Genomic DNA, 17,587 nt, shown 5'->3' on the forward strand with positions numbered 1-17,587 from the left:
GCGCAGGCAGTTGGTAGCACCCAGCAGGAACCTGGGCCGAGTAGGTTATCTTGGGAAACGGGAAGGCTGAGTTTGATCAGGCCTGGGTTTGAGCAAATCTGTGCTTGGAATCCAGCAGACCTGAGGTCAGACCCCCACCCCGCTGGGTGCTGGTTGTGTGGCTTGAGCCCTGTAGTGTTGCCCCTGAACCTCAGTTTTACCATCAGCTTGAGGGCAAGTCAGGCAGTACGTGTTCATTTGCTTCCCCCAGCATGGAGAAGACTTTTCCCACAGTTGGGGCTGAACAACAACATACACGGCTTCCTCAGGAAGTAGTGAGTTCCTGAAGTAGTGAGTTCCCCATGCGTGGATGGGTTCAAGCTGAGATTGAGAGTGTGCACAGGTGTGTGCTGGGAATTTGGTTCTCCAGGGCCTCTCAAGGCCTGTGACACACATCCCCTTGCCTTCCTTGAAGTGGCCTCTGGCTGCTCCACCCCCATCCAGGCTTAGCCTGAGAGACCAGGGATCTGGGTTCAAGCACTGAGACTTTGGGCCAGTCACTTCTCTTTTCTGAGCCTCAGTTTCTCGAGCTGTGAAGAGGGCTGGCAGGACTTGTAGGGCTCAGTGAGGAAATGGGTTTATGCCATGAGAAATGGGTGTGTACGAATGCCCCGTAATGCTCAGGCCACCCCAAGGCCTCCGCCCCTCCCCTCTCCTTGCAGATGCCCTGCATGACCTCCTCTGCACCTCAGTGCCCTTCTGTCCCTGACTGCAGAGGCACAGGGAGAAACAGAAGTCCCCCTCTGCTCAGCTGACTGGGCAGGAGGCCCTGTGTCCCGTGGTCAGCTGAGCCCCAGCTTCCGGGCCCCACCTGTGCAGGAGCCGCTGCTTTGTGTCCCAGCCTTGAAGGAGCTCAGAGCCTGCAGGGAGTGGGGTGGAGACTGTCAATGAACAGAAGTTCGATCTGGGAAAATCAGGGAGAGCTTCACAGAGGAAGTGACATTTGGACAGGGAGTCACAAGGTGGATAGCATTTCCCTCGGTAGAGGGGGTGGTTGAGTCAGATGTGTGCTCAAACCCCAGTTGGGCACAAAACTTTGGCCAGTTACTCCTCTAAGCCTCAGGGGCCCTGTCTGGTAAACAGGTGTAGTGACAGAAGGGTCATTTAAGAATGAGAGCAAGTGCACTGAAAGCAAGAAGCCTGTGCTGCCTGCAACTTGGGCCTCAGTTGGCGTTCTTACTCTGGCCAGAGAAACAGCCTGTGCACGACGACAGGGAGAAGGAAAATGCCTTGGGTGTTGTGGACAGAATTCGTCCTGGGGTGGGGGAGGGGAAGGACCCGGGAGGGGAGCAGTAGTCTGGGCCAGAGAAAGGGCCTTGCATGATGGGGAGTCATGGATGGGCACGAGAGCTGGCTGGCAGGGTGAGAGGTGGAGGCTGGAGGCCCCTGCCCACCTAAAGCAGCCACGGACCTCCTTCCACTAGATCCCCGGGTCCTTGCCTCTGCCCCCAGGGCCGGCCCTCCTCCTGAGGCCAGCGCCCAAACTTAGGTGGTAAGTCATGTGGGGGGAGCCACCCGGTGGCCTTGAGCCAGTCCCTTCTGACCTCAGAAGGACCATGGGGGCTTGGTCCCATAGTGGTGACATCAGGGCCCGGCGGGGTGGTCTCCAGAGCCCCAGCCCCGAACCCGTCGCTCCACACCCATTCTGGCCTCTGCCACTAGCGAGAAAGGACAATGACTGAGAACTCAGGGGGTGTGTTTGTTCAGAGACAGAGAAGTGCAGGAAAGCGTTGCTGGAGGCCGGGATCTGCAGCTGGCCGGGTTTCTGAAAGGGGTGTGGCCAGGTTGCCACCTCTGGGGGAGCCCCCTGCGCACAGCTCCCACTGCCCCCTGGAGTCGTGGCGGGGGCCTCACTGTGGACTTGAGAGCAGGCCTTTGTCCTTGGCAGGGTTGCAAGCGAGGGACAGTGTCTGCAGCACGCCCTGCCCCCAGCTTGGAGCAAAGGGGGGCACTAAGCAGAGCTCTTCCTTCTCTGGGCCCTGATTGCCCCATCTGAGGAATAGGCAGAGTGAGACCTGCAGTTGACAATGGCCAGAGGCAGGGTGGAAAGAGTGACTTTGGGATAGTAAGGGTCATCTGGCCATTTCACACTGTGCTCTGTGACCCTGAGTCCACTCGAAGGCTAGCTATGGCTCTTGGATATGAGAGGGTGCTGTCCCCGGTAGAGTGTCATCAGCCAGGGTGCCTTCCCACTTACCTTCCCCAAGGTCAAGGAAAGTGTTGTCCGTCTGTCTGACTTATCTGTCCCCCCAGGGCCGCTGGGGTGAAATGCAAGCTTTCCTCTCTCTCTGGATAAAGTATGGCCCATTTACCCAACTCGCAAACATGTCTTGAGCACCTACTACGTGCTGGGCTCCAGCCTGGGCACTGGGCGGCACATGGGGATGAATGGCACGTGCTCCCAGCCCGCACCAAGCCGCCAGATGGTTGAGGAGGCTGGCTTGCTGAGGTGCCCTGGGGCACAGAGCCCTTTTGAGGGTACAGAGCCGTGGTTAGTGGGAGACAGGCTCTGTTCCCAGCTCGGCAACAAGCTGGTTGTGTGACTCTGGGGACCTCCCGCGGCCTCAGTTTCCCCCTCTGTCAAGCAGGGCTAACCCTGTGCCTGCTGCCTGACATGTCGGGAGACCTGACCTCATGAGAGGTTTTGATTCTTCTCTTCATGTTGTTGTCTGAGTTTTTCCAGGGGTCCGGCCATGTGCCCGACCCTGCCTGGGTGCTAGGGACTTGGTGGATGGTTTCTCCTGAGATGGTCAGGCCCTCCTCCACGTCCATGCATAGCCCCTTTGCATGGCCTTATCTCTTGGCTGCTGTGTGGTCCCTCTCCCCTCTCCCCGGACCCCTTTCCTTTCGGGGTGTCTGAGGGGCCTCTGGAGGGGCTTTGAGCATACTTGGAGAAATGCAGGCAAGAGGGCCTCGCAGTGGTGCCCAGGAGGGCTGAGGCTGACCTCCTAAGGAGATATGGCAGCTGAGTGATCCAACCCCGGGGGTCCAGATGAGGACACTGAGGCACAGAAGCACCTTCATAGAACCAGGGTGGGGCAGGGTACTGGTTTGACACAGCCACTCCCCGGTTGGGAATGATGGCTAGGGAAGGGGTCTGTGTGCCACCACCCGGAAGGGTGGGGGCTGGAACCACTCCATAGGGACCCTGGCCTCACTGAGACCCGCGGGCTGGCAAGCTGGCTCTGAGCGTGGGGTCTGGTTGTGTCTTTTGTCCCCTCACCCCCGCCATCTTGGCCCCCCTCAAGGCTCCGAGTCCCAACTCTCTGCCCCAAATGCAACCTCTGTCATTGTACAAGTATCCTTTCCTGCCTCATTTCTTCATTTGTACCTGCTGAGACACAATCCCTCTTGCGGGGCTTGACCCCAGCTTCTCCAGGCCCTCCTCACCCTTACATACCCCGGGAGCTGGGATGCTCACTCCCTTTCATGGCATGTAATAAAGTTAAAATGGTTTTTGTTTGTTGCGTGCTTTCTCAGTGCCCAGCAGTGAGCTTGATTTTGTACTTGCCTTATCTCATTTAACGTTCACAACAACTCTGTGAGATGGATCTTGGCATTATCCTCATGTTACGGGGGAGGAGACTGCAACGCCAAGACTGGGGAGCCTTGTCCGGCATCACATGGCTCAGAAATGGTGGAGCCCAGCTCTGCAAGACTCCAGCTTCTGAGCTTACAGATGCAGCACCTCGCTATTCTGTGGGCAGGCAGATCTTTCTGAGGTCAGGCCTTGGCTTGGATAAAGCCTCCTCCTCCTATCCGATTTGCACAATGACTCCACCAAGTGTTCTCGGCCGTCGTCTCCCCAGCTTCTGGCCCTAACTCGGGAGGGAGGCCGGGGAATGATTCTGTTGGCGTCTGTTGGGGGTCAGGCTTCCTGGTCGGCTCTTCCGCCCGCCTGCCTGGGACCGCTCAGGTGATGCCCTGGGCCCAGTCTCACCCCCCGCCCCCACCCCTGTATCCTTACTCGTGTTCTGCCAACCGTGTGCTTTCCCTGGGAAGGCTACAGGTCGAACAGCCCCAGCCCTGTTTCTTCACCACATCTCTTTGTGCTAAGCGGTCAGGGTCCCCTTGGGTGAGGTCCCTGAAGATGGGCAGACAGCCCGAGGCCCACTCTGCAGAGCTATTCATGTCCTTGAGGGAGGCCAGAGGTCCCAGGTCCCAGTGAATCTGCTGGAATGTCAGCCTCTTGGCCCATCTTTATCACCTTTAATAAGAAGGAAGATAATGGCTGAACTTGTGCCAGGCCCTGCGCCAAAAGCTGTGTCTGATCATCTTATATTTCTTTTGACCCCCCAATCCTCCTAGGGGGCAGGGGGCCTTATCGTCACTTCCCTTTGCCCGGTGGGGACACTGAGTTGCCATGTGAAGTAAGTGGCTGTAAGAGGCAAGGTGTGAAAGGCGGCTGCTGGGCTCCAAAACCCACTCACACTTAGAAACCGTGCCCAGGAACCCAGCGCTTCCCCTTTTCACGCTCTCTCGTGCTCAGTGGGGTCAGCTTTGCGGCTGTGTCTCTTACTGAAACCTGGTGGTATGAGGGGCCGGAGCCTGCTTTGCTCAGCTGCTGATGGAGGTGGGAGGGCTCCTGGCATCTCCAGCACCAGGGGGCTAACTGTTCGCTTTGACAGCTGGGGAAACCGAGACCCGCAGAGCCAAGGGCGCTCGCTCAAGTTTATGCAAAGAAGTTAACGAGAGATCCGGCTCTGGAATTCTGACCCTTGCGCTCTATTTCTGCGCTGGAATTGTTTGTGGCTCTTCCTCAGGTTAGCCCAGATAGGGAAACTGAGGCAGCTCGTTGGGTCTTCTTGGGGGAGGGGATGGGGGTTGAACTCCCGTGTAACTCGACGCAAACACGCTCACATCCTGGACCACATACGTGTTTTGCGTAGAAGTGACATGAAGCCTTTGGACTGTTTCTAAAAGAAAAGCCAACGACTGTGATATTTCCCCTGCACCTTCCTCTTGAGGCCACTTGGTTTAAATGTCAGGAAAGGGAGAGTATTTCCTGGTCAGGAACATTCAGAGCTCACCGGGAGCTGAAGTTTTGTTTTCTGTTGATTGGGAATTTGGGCAGTCTGTGCCCAGCTCCCCACCGTTACTGGGAAGGTTGTATTTGACAGTAGCCGGGAGGAGGGATTTGAGAATGAGCCTGCGAGATGCCACGCGGAGTGGCAGGGTGGTTATTTTTAGCCGTCCCGATCCAGCAGAGGCATTTGAGCGTTTGTTCAATATTTAATTATCCATCTGAAATTGGCCCACGTGGCCTTGAGTTTGGAAGCGGCTCTCTGTGCTGTGATTTCCTCTGACTGCATAAATAAGGAAGCGAGGGGAATCTCAATAGCCCTCCAAATAATGATAGTGAGAGAAAAAAAAAAAGAAAAGACCAGTAGCCTTGATACTCAGAAAAGACTGGCTCGGTTCTGCCGTCTAGACAGACCCACCTGTGCGTTAGCAGAAAAGACGAGTCTGCCGAGGACGCCCATCTCGCCCTTGGAAATGTAGCCGCGCTTGGTCTATCCATCCCAGACTCCACAGCTGCCGGGGTTTTATTCGGGATGGGCTTTCCCTCCTTTGCCAGTTTCCTGTGTTGACTTTGACAGCTGCTGGGTGCCCGAGAGGTGGTTTGGGGATTTTGCTTTTAGAAGTCTTGTTAGCTTTTATTTCCCTCCTCTCTTCTCCCTGACAGACAGGAGAGCACTTTCGGCATCTAGGCCGTGTTCTTTCTTTTTTCTTGGCCCTTGGAGGTGATGAGTTGACATGGCTGTGAAATGAAAAAGGCAGAGCGCAGGGAGGATGGGGAGGAAGATGTGGGGCTGGGAGAGGCTCCGTCCCCTCCCCTGAGCCCCTGGCAGAAGAGGAGGGAGCGGATGAGGGAGCGGAGGGGAGAGGGAAGGGAGGGGCCAGAGGAGCCCAGCAACCAGAGATGGGAGATGGGGCTCCTTCTGGGTGTCCCTCTTGGAGTGAGAGGTTTGTAGAGATTGGAAACCAATAAATTGGTTAGGGATAGTCTGAGGAAAAAATCGTTTCTTACCCGTTTACACTTCTTTTCTGGGGACTGAGTTTGGCTTAGGAGTGTGGCCAGAGTGGGAGTCCTCACTGCATGTCATAAATGCTGTGTGATCTCAGACAAGTCACTAAATGTCTCTGGGCCCAGAAGCACTTGTAGCAAACAAAGAGTATTATTATAGGGTGGGTGAATTGTCATGATCTGTTCATCCAAAGCCTGAGGGGTTAATTGCACCTTTATTAGGGCTGATCTAGAAATAAAATGCGATGCCTGTGGAGATCGGAACCATCCAGATGGTTCCTTGGCATCCCTTCCCCCAGAGGCTGCTACAAGTGTCACTTGTACTTGTTCAGAGCAACAGAGCTTTCGTGAGCCACCTACTGTTTGCAAACCCTGTGCCAGGGGCCCTCGTGGAGGATACAGCCAGTCCCCACCCTCAGGAAGCCGAGCCTGGGGGAAGGTATCCTATAATCAGGTTAGCAGATGATGTGACTGGAAGGATAGACAGGGCCTTGAATGGTGAGCCAAGAGGTTGCAACTCCCCCTAGCAAGCCACAGGGAATCAAGGGAAAGATTTTGAAAATAATGGTAATTGTAACGCTGACTTGCATGGTGCCAGGGGCTCTGCTAAGTCCTTTTTTGCATCATTTCATTGAATCCTCATTCTCTCAGTTTCTCTGATCTGCTCCATTTTGCAGATGAGAAAACTGAGGCTATGATTAGGTAAGTTACCTGCTCAGTATTACCCAGCTGCTGAGTAGCAGAGTCAGAATGTTTAACCCTCACTATACTTCCCAGAGCTGTGGTTTAGGAGCGTGAGTTTTAGTAACCAGCGCTCGAGATTGGTGTGGGTCAGGGAGAAGGTGGCGGCAGAGTGCCCATCATTGAACGTAGGTGGCCGTGTTGGCTGTCCAGAAGCAGGAGGCAGTGGGTCTGAGCTGGGAGAGGGACAGAAGGACCAGACCCATTTGGGGGAGTGTGGGAGGAGGTGTCCTTAAAGACTTGGGTACGAAGCAGGGTTTGGAGGCCGGGCAGGGAGGTCATTCACGCTTCCTTTAGAATCCAGAGGGAGGCCAGTGGGTGTGGGGTTCGGGGAGGCAGAGGGCCGGAGGAGAGAAGCTGACAAGGTTGGAGGGGGTGGTACAGGGAATGCCATCCCCATCTGAGGACCAGTGCTGGGCACACGGCCACATTTGCTCCCTGACCGACAGCAAAAGAAGTGTAAGTCCAGTGCGATGAGTTTCCCAAGACATCCATTTCCACGTAATCCATTTGAGTCACGTTTCTTTATTCTGAGATGCTGGGTTTTGGACTCTTTTGGGGGTTAGAACATTCCTTTTATGAGAGGCAAGATGGTGACAATTTTTTTAAATATTTTATTTTTGAAAGAGTGCAAGTGGGGAGGGGCCGAGAGAGGGGGACAGAGGATCCGAAGAGGGCTCCGTGCTGACAGCAGTGAGCCCGATGTGGGGCTTGAACTCACAAACCGAGAGATCGTGACCTGAGCCGAAGTTGGAGGCTCAACCGACTGAGCCACCCAGGCGCCCCAAGATGGTGATCGTTGTTTGACCATTGTATTTGGCAAGACCAGCAGTCAGAGGCCCTATTGTTGCCCGTTCCCACATGATGCTATGGCGTTGTTTTTACTCATGAAAATTGAACTGGGTCGTGAAATTCCAAATCGGTAGGAGCCTGGCACTCAGGAGAGCAAGAAAGTGGTGGGATAAGTCCTTCGGAAAGACCTAGGTGAGTTTAGAGCACTTGGGGTGGGGTGGGAGCCGGCAGAGCTGTGGGCTCGACTGGCAAGCCTACTCTGGCTCCTGATGCTTGGGCAGAGGGCCGGGAGTGGTGTGCCAAGCTGGACCATTGGAGAAGTTGGGTGGGAGCTGAGGTCCAAGAGAAACTTGAGTTTCCCGAACTATCTCTGTGGTCACAGATCCACTGGTGTCTAGGCACCTGATTGGAGTTGCAGGTTTAACAGCAAGCAGGTTGGGGCACGAGGCCCTCCCGCAGCGGCTCTCCTGGGGTGGCTCCCTGAGCTCCAGAGGACCTAGGCTGTGGCCCCCAGTCCCACCTACACAGACAGCGCTGGGGCTGGGGGCCTGGGAAGCCCCTCCCGGGGACATTATGGAGGCAGCTCCTGGGTTACTGACGGTCCCCAGGGGAGACCACCAGTTATGGCTAAACCCCTCTATCTCCTCTTTTAAAACAAATTTTTTTTTAATGTTTTTATTTAGTTTTGAGACAGAGAGAGACAGAGCATGAGCAGGGGAGGGGGGCATAGAGAGAGAGGGAGACACGGAATCCGCAGCAGGCTCCAGGCTCTGAGCTGTCAGCACAGAACCCGACGTGGGGCTCGAACCCACAAACCGTGAGATCATGACCTGAGCCCAAGTCAGACCCTTAATTGACTGAGCCACCCAGGCACCCCTATGGCTGTTTTCGTGTTACTTTGGCAGAGTTGAGTCGTTGAGAGATGCCTAAAATATTTGCTCTCTGATGCTTTATGGGAAAAATTTGCTGACCCGTGGGGTGTGGCTAAAGTGCCCTGTCCTCTCCCCAAGGATAATCAACCTCCCGAAGGCAGTGTGTGTCTGTCCCACCTGCGCTTTTATGCTTTTACTGGGTAGGCAAACCCTTCCAAAGGTGTAATATGGCACGATTTTAAAGAACGGATGTGGAGAACCTGCGCCCAGGCAGAGGCGAGCAAACGTGTGTCTGCACCCTGGGAGCTCCTCACGTTCCCAGCACACAACACTCTGCCTGCCCCGGGACAGGCCCTGAGGCTCCAGACCAACGAGCTGCGGGGGAAACACAGCAATAGAAACGGAGGAGGTGACCCTGTAGACCAAAGTTCCTAGAGATCCTTAGAAAGCAAAGGAGGAGAGAGATTCGGGGACCAGAGAAGCCTTTAGGCTATGAGTCCTTGGAGTGACTAGGAACTCCGGAGCTTTCTGGAAGGCTGGGAAGTCCTTGAAAGTGAGGCACACATTTAGGATGAGGAATAGGAGGCATACACTGTCAAAGGCAATTGTTAAGAGGCTCGAGTCGAGGGTCCTAAAGAAGAGCTGGTGACGGTGTCTACAGATGTGGAGAAGTTTGCAGGACTTATCCTGGACTGTCCATGAGGCCGGCCAGGTGCCAGGGGGCAGACCCCACACTGTGCTTTTGGAGAGGCCCCTTCGTGAGGTCCCGGGATGTTAACTGAGAGGAACGCTGTTTCCTTGGCTCTTCCCTCCACCTCCTGAGTACCAGCAGCCTTTCCCCTCCACGTCCCTCTAGGGGAGCTGCTGTGCCCTTCCCCAAATGCTCTGGGCGGGGATGGGTACCCGGGACATGCCCCTCTCCCAGCAGACCCACCCCCAGCAAAGTCGCCTGACTTTGAACCAACGTCCTGAACTTAAAGACAACTTGAACTCTGATCCCAGTTCCATTGGAGAGACAACAGACCACGCCCACCATCACGGAAACAAAATGTGATACGCAGTGAGGCCTCCCTCTTCTCTTTCTGCCTTGTGGCTGGGCTGTGATGGGACCTGGAAACGTAGAGAGAGACCAAGGGCAGGGAGGAAACTCAGCTTCCTGGCTGATTTGGGACCCGTTGTCCTGTCACTCGTCTGTGCATGGAGGCTCATTTCCCATCATGGTGCAAAACCCTTAGGTTCAGAGATTATGGGGCCTGAATCCCGCCTTCTGCATTCCTAGCCCTGTGGTCAGGGTTCTGAACCTGTTTCTTCCTGTGGCACAGTCACCGTCCCCACATGTTTCTCCCCATTTCCTAGTGGGCCAGTTTTTATTACTACAGGTATCCAATTCTGGATTTTAATTCTAGCTATTGAAAAAACTATCCTTCACAACATCAATTTACTTTTGCATTTTTTTTCCAAAAATCAATTGACCATATACGTGTTGTAGAGTTTCCACATGCTCTTCTGTTCCATTGATCTATGTCCTTATGCTAATACCACACAGTCTTGATTGCTTTAGCTGTATTTCAAGACTCTAAAGTATGTCTGGAAAAGCAAGTAATATAAGTCTCCCAACCCGTTTCTTCTTATTCTAGATTGTTTGGCCATGCTAGGTCCTTTGCTTTGCCATCTGAATTTAAAATTGAGCTTGTCAGCGTCTTCAGAAAGCCTGCGAGGATTTTAATTGGGATCTCATTGAATCTATAGATCAGTTTGGGAGAAATGCCGTCTCAACAACACTGAGTGTTCCCAATCCACAAAATGGTGTATCTCTCCATTTATTTGGGTCTTTTTAAAAAAAGCCTCCCAGTGCTATATTTTTAGTTATTAGTCTTGTACTTCTTTTATTAAATTTACTCCTAAGTATTTTTGATGGTCTTTGTTAATTACCCTGAAGGATGGAGAGGTTAGCCTACTTGCAAACTAGCAGCTTAGCCTGGTGGTTTCACGGGTACTGGCAGAAGATACGAGCCCCGTGGGTCAGAGACAAAGGACTCTGGGCATAGCAGGTAGCGTGAGCTTCATGTTTACGTTGGTCCCCTTTTCCCCCAAGTTCCTAGGGCAGTCACAGATGGTCTGTTCTAGAACATAAAATGATCGCTGTGTTGTTTTTCCAAATTATAGCGTCATGTCCCTTACAGGATCTCGGGGGTCAGCTGTTCCTCAGGCTAAAAATTATACAAAGAACTGAAGTTCAGTTTGCTTTAGCATCAAACCATTAAATTAGAAACTTGGAGATAATTTAAAATTTGAATTCCAAGTTGTCATGTACTGAAAGGTAAAGAGAGTTTTAAAGTTATATGTAAAAAAATCAATATATACACACTTAAAGCTTTATGCCCATTTTAATTTGTCAGAAAAAATAAAGGCTGTTATATCTATAGCCATGTTCTAATTTAATAATATGGTTTTTAAACAAAAGTGTAAAACAGTAAGTCCTGAGGTTGAATTTTGGGGAAAAAATAAATAGCTTATATTTTCTGAATGGAATGAAAGATAGGATGAATTTAATAACACATCTGAATATTTTAGGTTTAGATAATCATGGTTCCCTCTGGAGTGCTATCATTAGAACTTATATGCCCTAGAGGAAGGATGATTGATATAAATAGTATCTATACTGAGGATAAATACACAGGGTGCTGAAAAGATGAAATGTTCTCCAGGCACAGATGTGAAAACATCTCTAAGTTATACCGCGGAATAGCCAGCAAAGGTACCCTACCCTCTTGTGGTTTCCAGGTATATGTGGTTATCATGTATGTCCTTTGATAACAAGTACATCGTGGAGAAAGACACAAATTTTCATCATATATGGTGATGAAGATTTCTAGAAGGAAACTTGTCTCCTTTCTTTAAAGCAGCTGTCCCTTTGGAGAACGAGAGACGAGACACCTTGAGTGTCCCCTGTCTTAAATCGGCCAGTGATCTGACAGTGCTATCCCTCTATCTTTACTTTAGTGTAATTAGAGTAAGTTGTGCTTTTATCAGTGGCTGTATTGGTTTCTTGTTGCTACTGTAACAATGACCATAAATTCAGTATCTTAACACAACACAGATTTATTATCATACGGTTCGGTTCTGGAGGTCAGAAGTCTGAAACCAGTGTCCCTGGGCTAGAATCAAGGTGGTGGCCAGGACACTCTTCCCCCTGGAGGCTCTCGGGCAGAGTCAGTCTCCTTGCCTTTTCCAGCTTCTAGAAGCTGCCCGCTGGAAGTCTTTAACCCCCCCTCCCCCGCCTCCCAACCTCTGCTTCCTTTACTACAGCGCCAGCTCTGCCTTCTCTGACCTTCCTATCTTCCTCTTGTTGGGATAACTTTGGGTCCAGGAGATAATCCAAGGTAAACTGCCCATCTCAGGATCCTTGACTGAATCACATCTGCTGAGTCCCTTTTACCACACGCGTGACGTATTCACAGATTCTAGGGATCAAGATGTGGGCTCTTAGGGGCCCGTTATTCTGCCTACCGCAGCTGGTAAGGTTTAGTAACCTCTAAGGAACACCTGTCCTTCTCCCAAAGACAGATGACCAAAGGCTGAACTGGAAAAAGTGTACAGTAGGAGGCCCTCTTTATTCAGCTAACTGTTAGAAGCAGATAATAATAAAGGACGGATTTCTTCATTAACACACACAAAGACACAGAGGCATCTAGTTGGACTGCTGTGTCTGGAAAGTTCTAACAACGTGAAGATTCCATGGCCTGTTGCCATGGTGATTTTACCTTTGGCTCTTCCTGCTGTTTACCTGGCCACTCCCGCAGTGGAGGGCGGGGAGGAGGATGGGGAGCTATGTGCCCTTAGCCACCGGTTTGTTCCTAAGTCTGCTTTTTGGACTTTCCTGATCCACTTTCTGTAACTGGTCATTTGGGCTGCCGTGACTGATTTATTTATTTCGTTTTCTGATTTTGTTTTTCTCTTCCTTTCCTATGTGTTCAGGCGGCACAATTCGTACTGAATCATTCTACCACCTATGTGTATTTTTAATTTCACTGTTAGTTTTTGGAAGTCTAAATTATTCCTCGTTCAGTAAACGGTACAGTCATCTGCTCCTACCATAGCCCATCCCATTCTTCAAAGGCAACCTCTGATGATAATGTCTTGATAAACACACATACAAAGGGAAGGTAAAACATCGTATCAGTTTAATCACATAGACAGCAAATGAACTTCAGCCTACATCGTCTAGAGTAAGCCTTAGCAGTGATTTTTATATATCTGTGCCTCTGACCTCTACACCACTGGCTACTCTCTCTACGTAGGTGATACCGGATACCAATATATTTCTGCAGTTAGTTTCTTGGGATGGAAAATCTCAATTATTTACACACAGTTATGATCCCATGTATTCCAAACAGGCTGTGTATTAGCTTCCCATTTTGAAATGATCACAGCTATATAGGCAGTTGCAAAAAGAGTACAGAGCGGTTTCCATGCACCCTACACCTGCTTTCCCCTGATAGTTACATCCCACATGACTATCCTACAATATCCTTCAGCATCAATGCCCTCCAGCCAGAAACCCACTGGGAGCACACCTCTAGGTAGACAAGTTGGATTTATTTTTTTATTGTGGCAGCGAGGGACAACATATACCACCGGGAACCGCAGGGCGTCTCAGTCCGAATATGGTAGAAAGACACCTGCTACAGGATTTGGGCTTTGATTGGGTGCTTTTGGGGAAGTCTGAGGAAGTGGGGTCCGCTCTAGCTTGGCTGTTGCCAGAAAGCGGGGTGCTTCCGTGATAGGTTATCTCAAAATTCATCTTTGGGGGGAGGAGGTAAGCATGACGATAATAAAGCTGTCATTGTTAAAGCAGCAGCGGTCTGTCATTTTAGCCAACGTGGGAGGGTGTTTGCTGTTTTGCGGGTGGTACAGTGACCCAGCTTTTTGTCAGTTGCTTAGACAAAATTAAGAAGTGGCCTTGTTTTGTCTCACTTTATCATGGTAACCTCGTCTCAGACTGGTACCCCATGAGATTGTTTATGTCCAGAAGGAGAATAGCATGACGTAGCGGTGAATGTCAGGTCGGCTTCTGGATGTCAGGGGCTGTTTTCATCCACTGTTTTCTCTCCCCTTCTGAAACTTGGGACCATGTATGTATAATTCTGTGCCATTTTTAGCACACGTATCCACATTCATGTAACCACCACCACAATCAAGACACAAGACTATTCTGTCACCACAAAGATCTCTGGTGATGCCCCTTTATAGCTACGCCCACCTGCCCACCCCCCACCATTCCCAACCCCGGGCAGCTACTATTCAACTGTCCATCTCTAGAACTTTGCCACTTTCAGAATGCCACGTAAATGGAATCAGACACTACGTGGCCTTTTGATATTGGCTTCCGCGCCCCCCCCCCCCCCCGCCCCCGGAGCATAATGCCCTTGAGATCCACCCAAGTTGTGGAAATCTATTAGTGCGTTCTTTTTTCATTGTTGTGTAATACTTCACAGCATGTGTGTTTGTTTCTTATTGTGCGACAACAGATTAAAATGTAGCGCTTAGGGGTGCCTGGCTGGCTCAGTCAGGAGAGCACACGACTCTTGATCTCTGGATGGTGAGTTTGAGTCCTATGTTGGGTGTACAGATTACTAACAACAACAACAAAAAAAAAACTTAAAAAAAATTAGCAGCTTAGGGGCGCCTGGGTGGCTCAGTCGGTTGAGCGTCTGACTTCAGCTCAGGTCATGATCTCACATTCTGTGAGTTCGAGCCCCGCGTCGGGCTCTGTGCTGACAGCTCAGAGCCTGGAGCCTGCTTCCGATTCTGTGTCTCCCTCTCTCTCTGATCCTCCCCCATTCATGCCCTGTCTCCCTCTGTCTCAAAAAAAAAAAAAAAAAATTAAAAACAATAAACACTAGAAAAAAATTAGCTTAAATACAGCTGTGCCGTCCTAGAGTTCTGTAGGTCACAAGTCTACTGTGGGTCCAATGGGATTAAAATTGAGATGTTAGCAGGTTGGGTTCCTTTTGAAAAATCCATTTCATTGGCCGAATTCAGCTCCATGTAGTTGTAGGACCGAGGTCCCGTTTTCTTACTGGCTGTCAACAGAGGAGTGTTCCCAGCTTTTCTTGGCTTGTGATCCCCTTCTGCCATCGTTCCTCTCGTGCTCAGAATGTCCTCCTGCCTCTTTCGTCATTACATCTCTCTGGCTCATCTTCCTGCCTTCCTCTTCCACGTTTAAGACTGTTTCCCTCTGGATAATGCAGGATAAACTCCCGTCTCCTTAACCTCAATCGTGTCTGCAAAGTCCCCATGTGAGGTAACATATTCTCAGGTTCTGGGAATTAGGAAGAAAAGTGGACTTCTTTGGGGGACCGATATTCAGCCTCCTGCATGGTGGATGGACCACAGTTTAACCATTCACCTACTGAAGGGTGTTTTGTTGTTTCGGTTTTTGGCTATTACAAACGTTAGGAACATTCTTGTAAAAAAAGGGGGGGGGAGCACGTAAGCAGATTGCATTGTTTCCTTTGGCAACATACTTTTTTTCACTCAACGCCGTAATTCTGGTGTGCTTCCTGTTGATCTCACACAACTGGATCCATTGTGTGCCATGTGAACGGAGCCCCCGAAGACATACCCTCTTCCTTGCTATATAGTGTTCCTCCAAATGATTGCCCCAGGGTGTGGTGGCCTGTTCCCCTCTTGGTGGACGTTTAGGCTGCTCCCAACATTTTTCTACTACAAAGCAGTGCTGCAGGGGACATCTTCGTGCAGACGTCCATGTGCAAGGGTGAAGCATCGTTCTAGACTGGACATGTGGGGGGGAGTCTGGTCCTAGGGCGCATGTGTGTGTCCGTTTCCATTAGCTCTAGCCTAATTGTTCTCCAAACCCTTCCCACTCCACCGGCAGTGACGAAGGAGCCTTCCCCATCCCTGTCAACACTGGGGTCACTGTTCTTTTTTTTTAATGTTTGTCTATCTGAAAGGTGGGAAATGGCATCTGGTAGTTTTAATTTGCGTTTTCCTAGTCACTGTTTGCAGCACATATGCACACACCCCTTTCTCTCCTCTCCTTTTTCTGTACTCGTGCTGAATTCTTTTCTCCTGATGTGAGTATTAGAGGTTGCTGCCTCTACCTGTTTTTAGGCATTAAGATCTGGGCAGTACAACCCGACAACTGAAATTTGGTGTCTTGTCTGAAATTACAGGATGTTCCTCAGGCCTCCGTGTTTCCATGGGAACAAGTAACAGTCATCCTTCATGATTAGGTGGTATCCATGGCAACCAAGCCGGCAGCCTTTGAATGAAACCGATTTTATTTTATTTTATTATTATTATTATTATTATTTTTTTTTTTGCAAACACATGAAGGTGAAAATGCATGCAGCCTGGCGCTTCTGGTAAAGTGGAGACTTTTGTTTCTTTTCCTCGTGGAAAGGGCATCTGGGGTCAGCTCGGCCGGTGGCCCAGTTTTGCAGGTTGGGAACCCTGAGGTCATGTGGAGGTCACAGAGAGAGTGTGAGCTGAGAGGAGACTCCCGGGCCAAAGGTCTAGGGATGCCACCTTCACGCTGCACAGTGTTAGGTCACTTAACGTCTCCGGGATTCTGTTTGGCACTAGCTGTCTTGCTTAGACCTCTGAGGACGTGAGGCCAGTGTCTGCGCCCCCAGATTAAAAAAAAAAAGTCCTGCTAAATCAAAGGACATAGGCCTCTGTGTGTTTGTCAAGGACTCAGTCTGATCCCTTGCAGGCAGAATTAGGATGGGGGAAGGTGATCAACTTTCCATAAAGAAGGATTTGGGTTTTTGTCTTTGCTTTTGTTCTGGTGGTGGAGAATAGAGATAGTCACTGCCCTGACCTCCTCCTGACTCACTGGATTGATGATAAATCATGAACTCAGAGACGGAAAGGGGTTTGCCTGGAGTCACACAGCAGAGGCCAGGGGGGATCCTGTCTCCCAGTACCAGTCTTGCACCCCTCCCCACCCCCCACGCTCCAGGCACCCTCTGCCTTCTCTGAGGTCCTCAGTGTGGGTTGCTGGGGGACAGTTTAAGGGGCTTGAGCGCATACTCTTACTTCCTGCCTGGGGGAAATTTAGAGGAAGTCATTTTTGCCTCGCAGAACCTCAGTTTCCTCATCTGGAAGGTGGAGCTCACCATAGCTGTCCAAGGTGTCATGTGGGGATTCTATTTGAATGGCTCCAGAACTTGCCTTCTCAGTGGGGGTGATATTACCCCAAGTAGGTGAAAAAAGTTGGTTCTCAGAAGGGAAGGGGCAAAAAAAAAATCTCTTTTTTTTTATTTAAAAAATTTTTTTTTACATTTATTTATTTTTGAGAAACAGAGTGAGACCTAGCGTGAGCGGGGGAGGGGCAGAGAGAGAAGGAGACACAGAATCCAAAGCAGGCTCCAGGCCCCCAGCAAGCAGTCAGCATAGAGCCTGATGCGGGGCTGGAACCCACGAACCGTGAGATCATGACCTGAGCCGAAGTCAGACGCTCAACTGACTGAGCCACCCAGGAACCCCCAAATTTCACTCTTTTTACTGTATAAAAGCCCAGTATATGTACAGTACATAAAGATAGCTACTGTATATGGTATTAGAGTTTTATGGCTGGGGGGGAGCTAGAAAAAAAATGTCTAAAAAGACCTCTTAGGGGAAATGATAAGGCATAAAAGGTAAAGAAATGCTGGTTCAGAATTCCGCAATCCACAAGCTTCTTGTTAGTGTTTCAAGCCTCTGGCAGGCTTGGGAAAGCCCTTTGGGGTGTCAGATGGGGAGAGAGCCTGGCCCGGCCCAGACCCTGCCCCTGAAGACCCAGGACAGGACACAGCTTCCTTCCTGGCCTTGTTTCCCCACCCCTCTGTAAAGGAGTTGGCTCCGCTCCACAAGCGGGGGCCGGGTCTTAAGCAGCTGGGATCCTGCCTGGTGGATCAGTCAGGGTCCAGCAGGAAGCAGATGGCACTTAACGCTAGGATGATTTGAGGTGTGGGCGGGTGTGGGGAACCGTGAAGAGGAGTGTGGGACCCCAGAGCCAGTGACAACCGGGGATGATCTACCAAGGCTGAGGGAGGGGAGGTGTGTGGGCGCTCAGGGGACAGGGTCCTCTTGATAGGAGCTGGGA

At 50.9% G+C, this 17,587-nt stretch overlaps 1 protein-coding gene across 7 annotated transcripts in view; it reads left to right on the forward strand.

Annotated features, from left to right (window-relative positions):
* The window catches only part of LOC122474681 (DAB2 interacting protein), a 188,312-nt gene that overhangs the window by 67,836 nt on the left and 102,889 nt on the right, over positions 1-17,587 (forward strand). The window lies entirely within an intron of this gene.

The sequence above is a fragment of the Prionailurus bengalensis genome, chromosome D4, assembly GCF_016509475.1.
Source record: "Prionailurus bengalensis isolate Pbe53 chromosome D4, Fcat_Pben_1.1_paternal_pri, whole genome shotgun sequence".
Classification (NCBI taxonomy): Eukaryota; Metazoa; Chordata; class Mammalia; order Carnivora; family Felidae; genus Prionailurus; species Prionailurus bengalensis.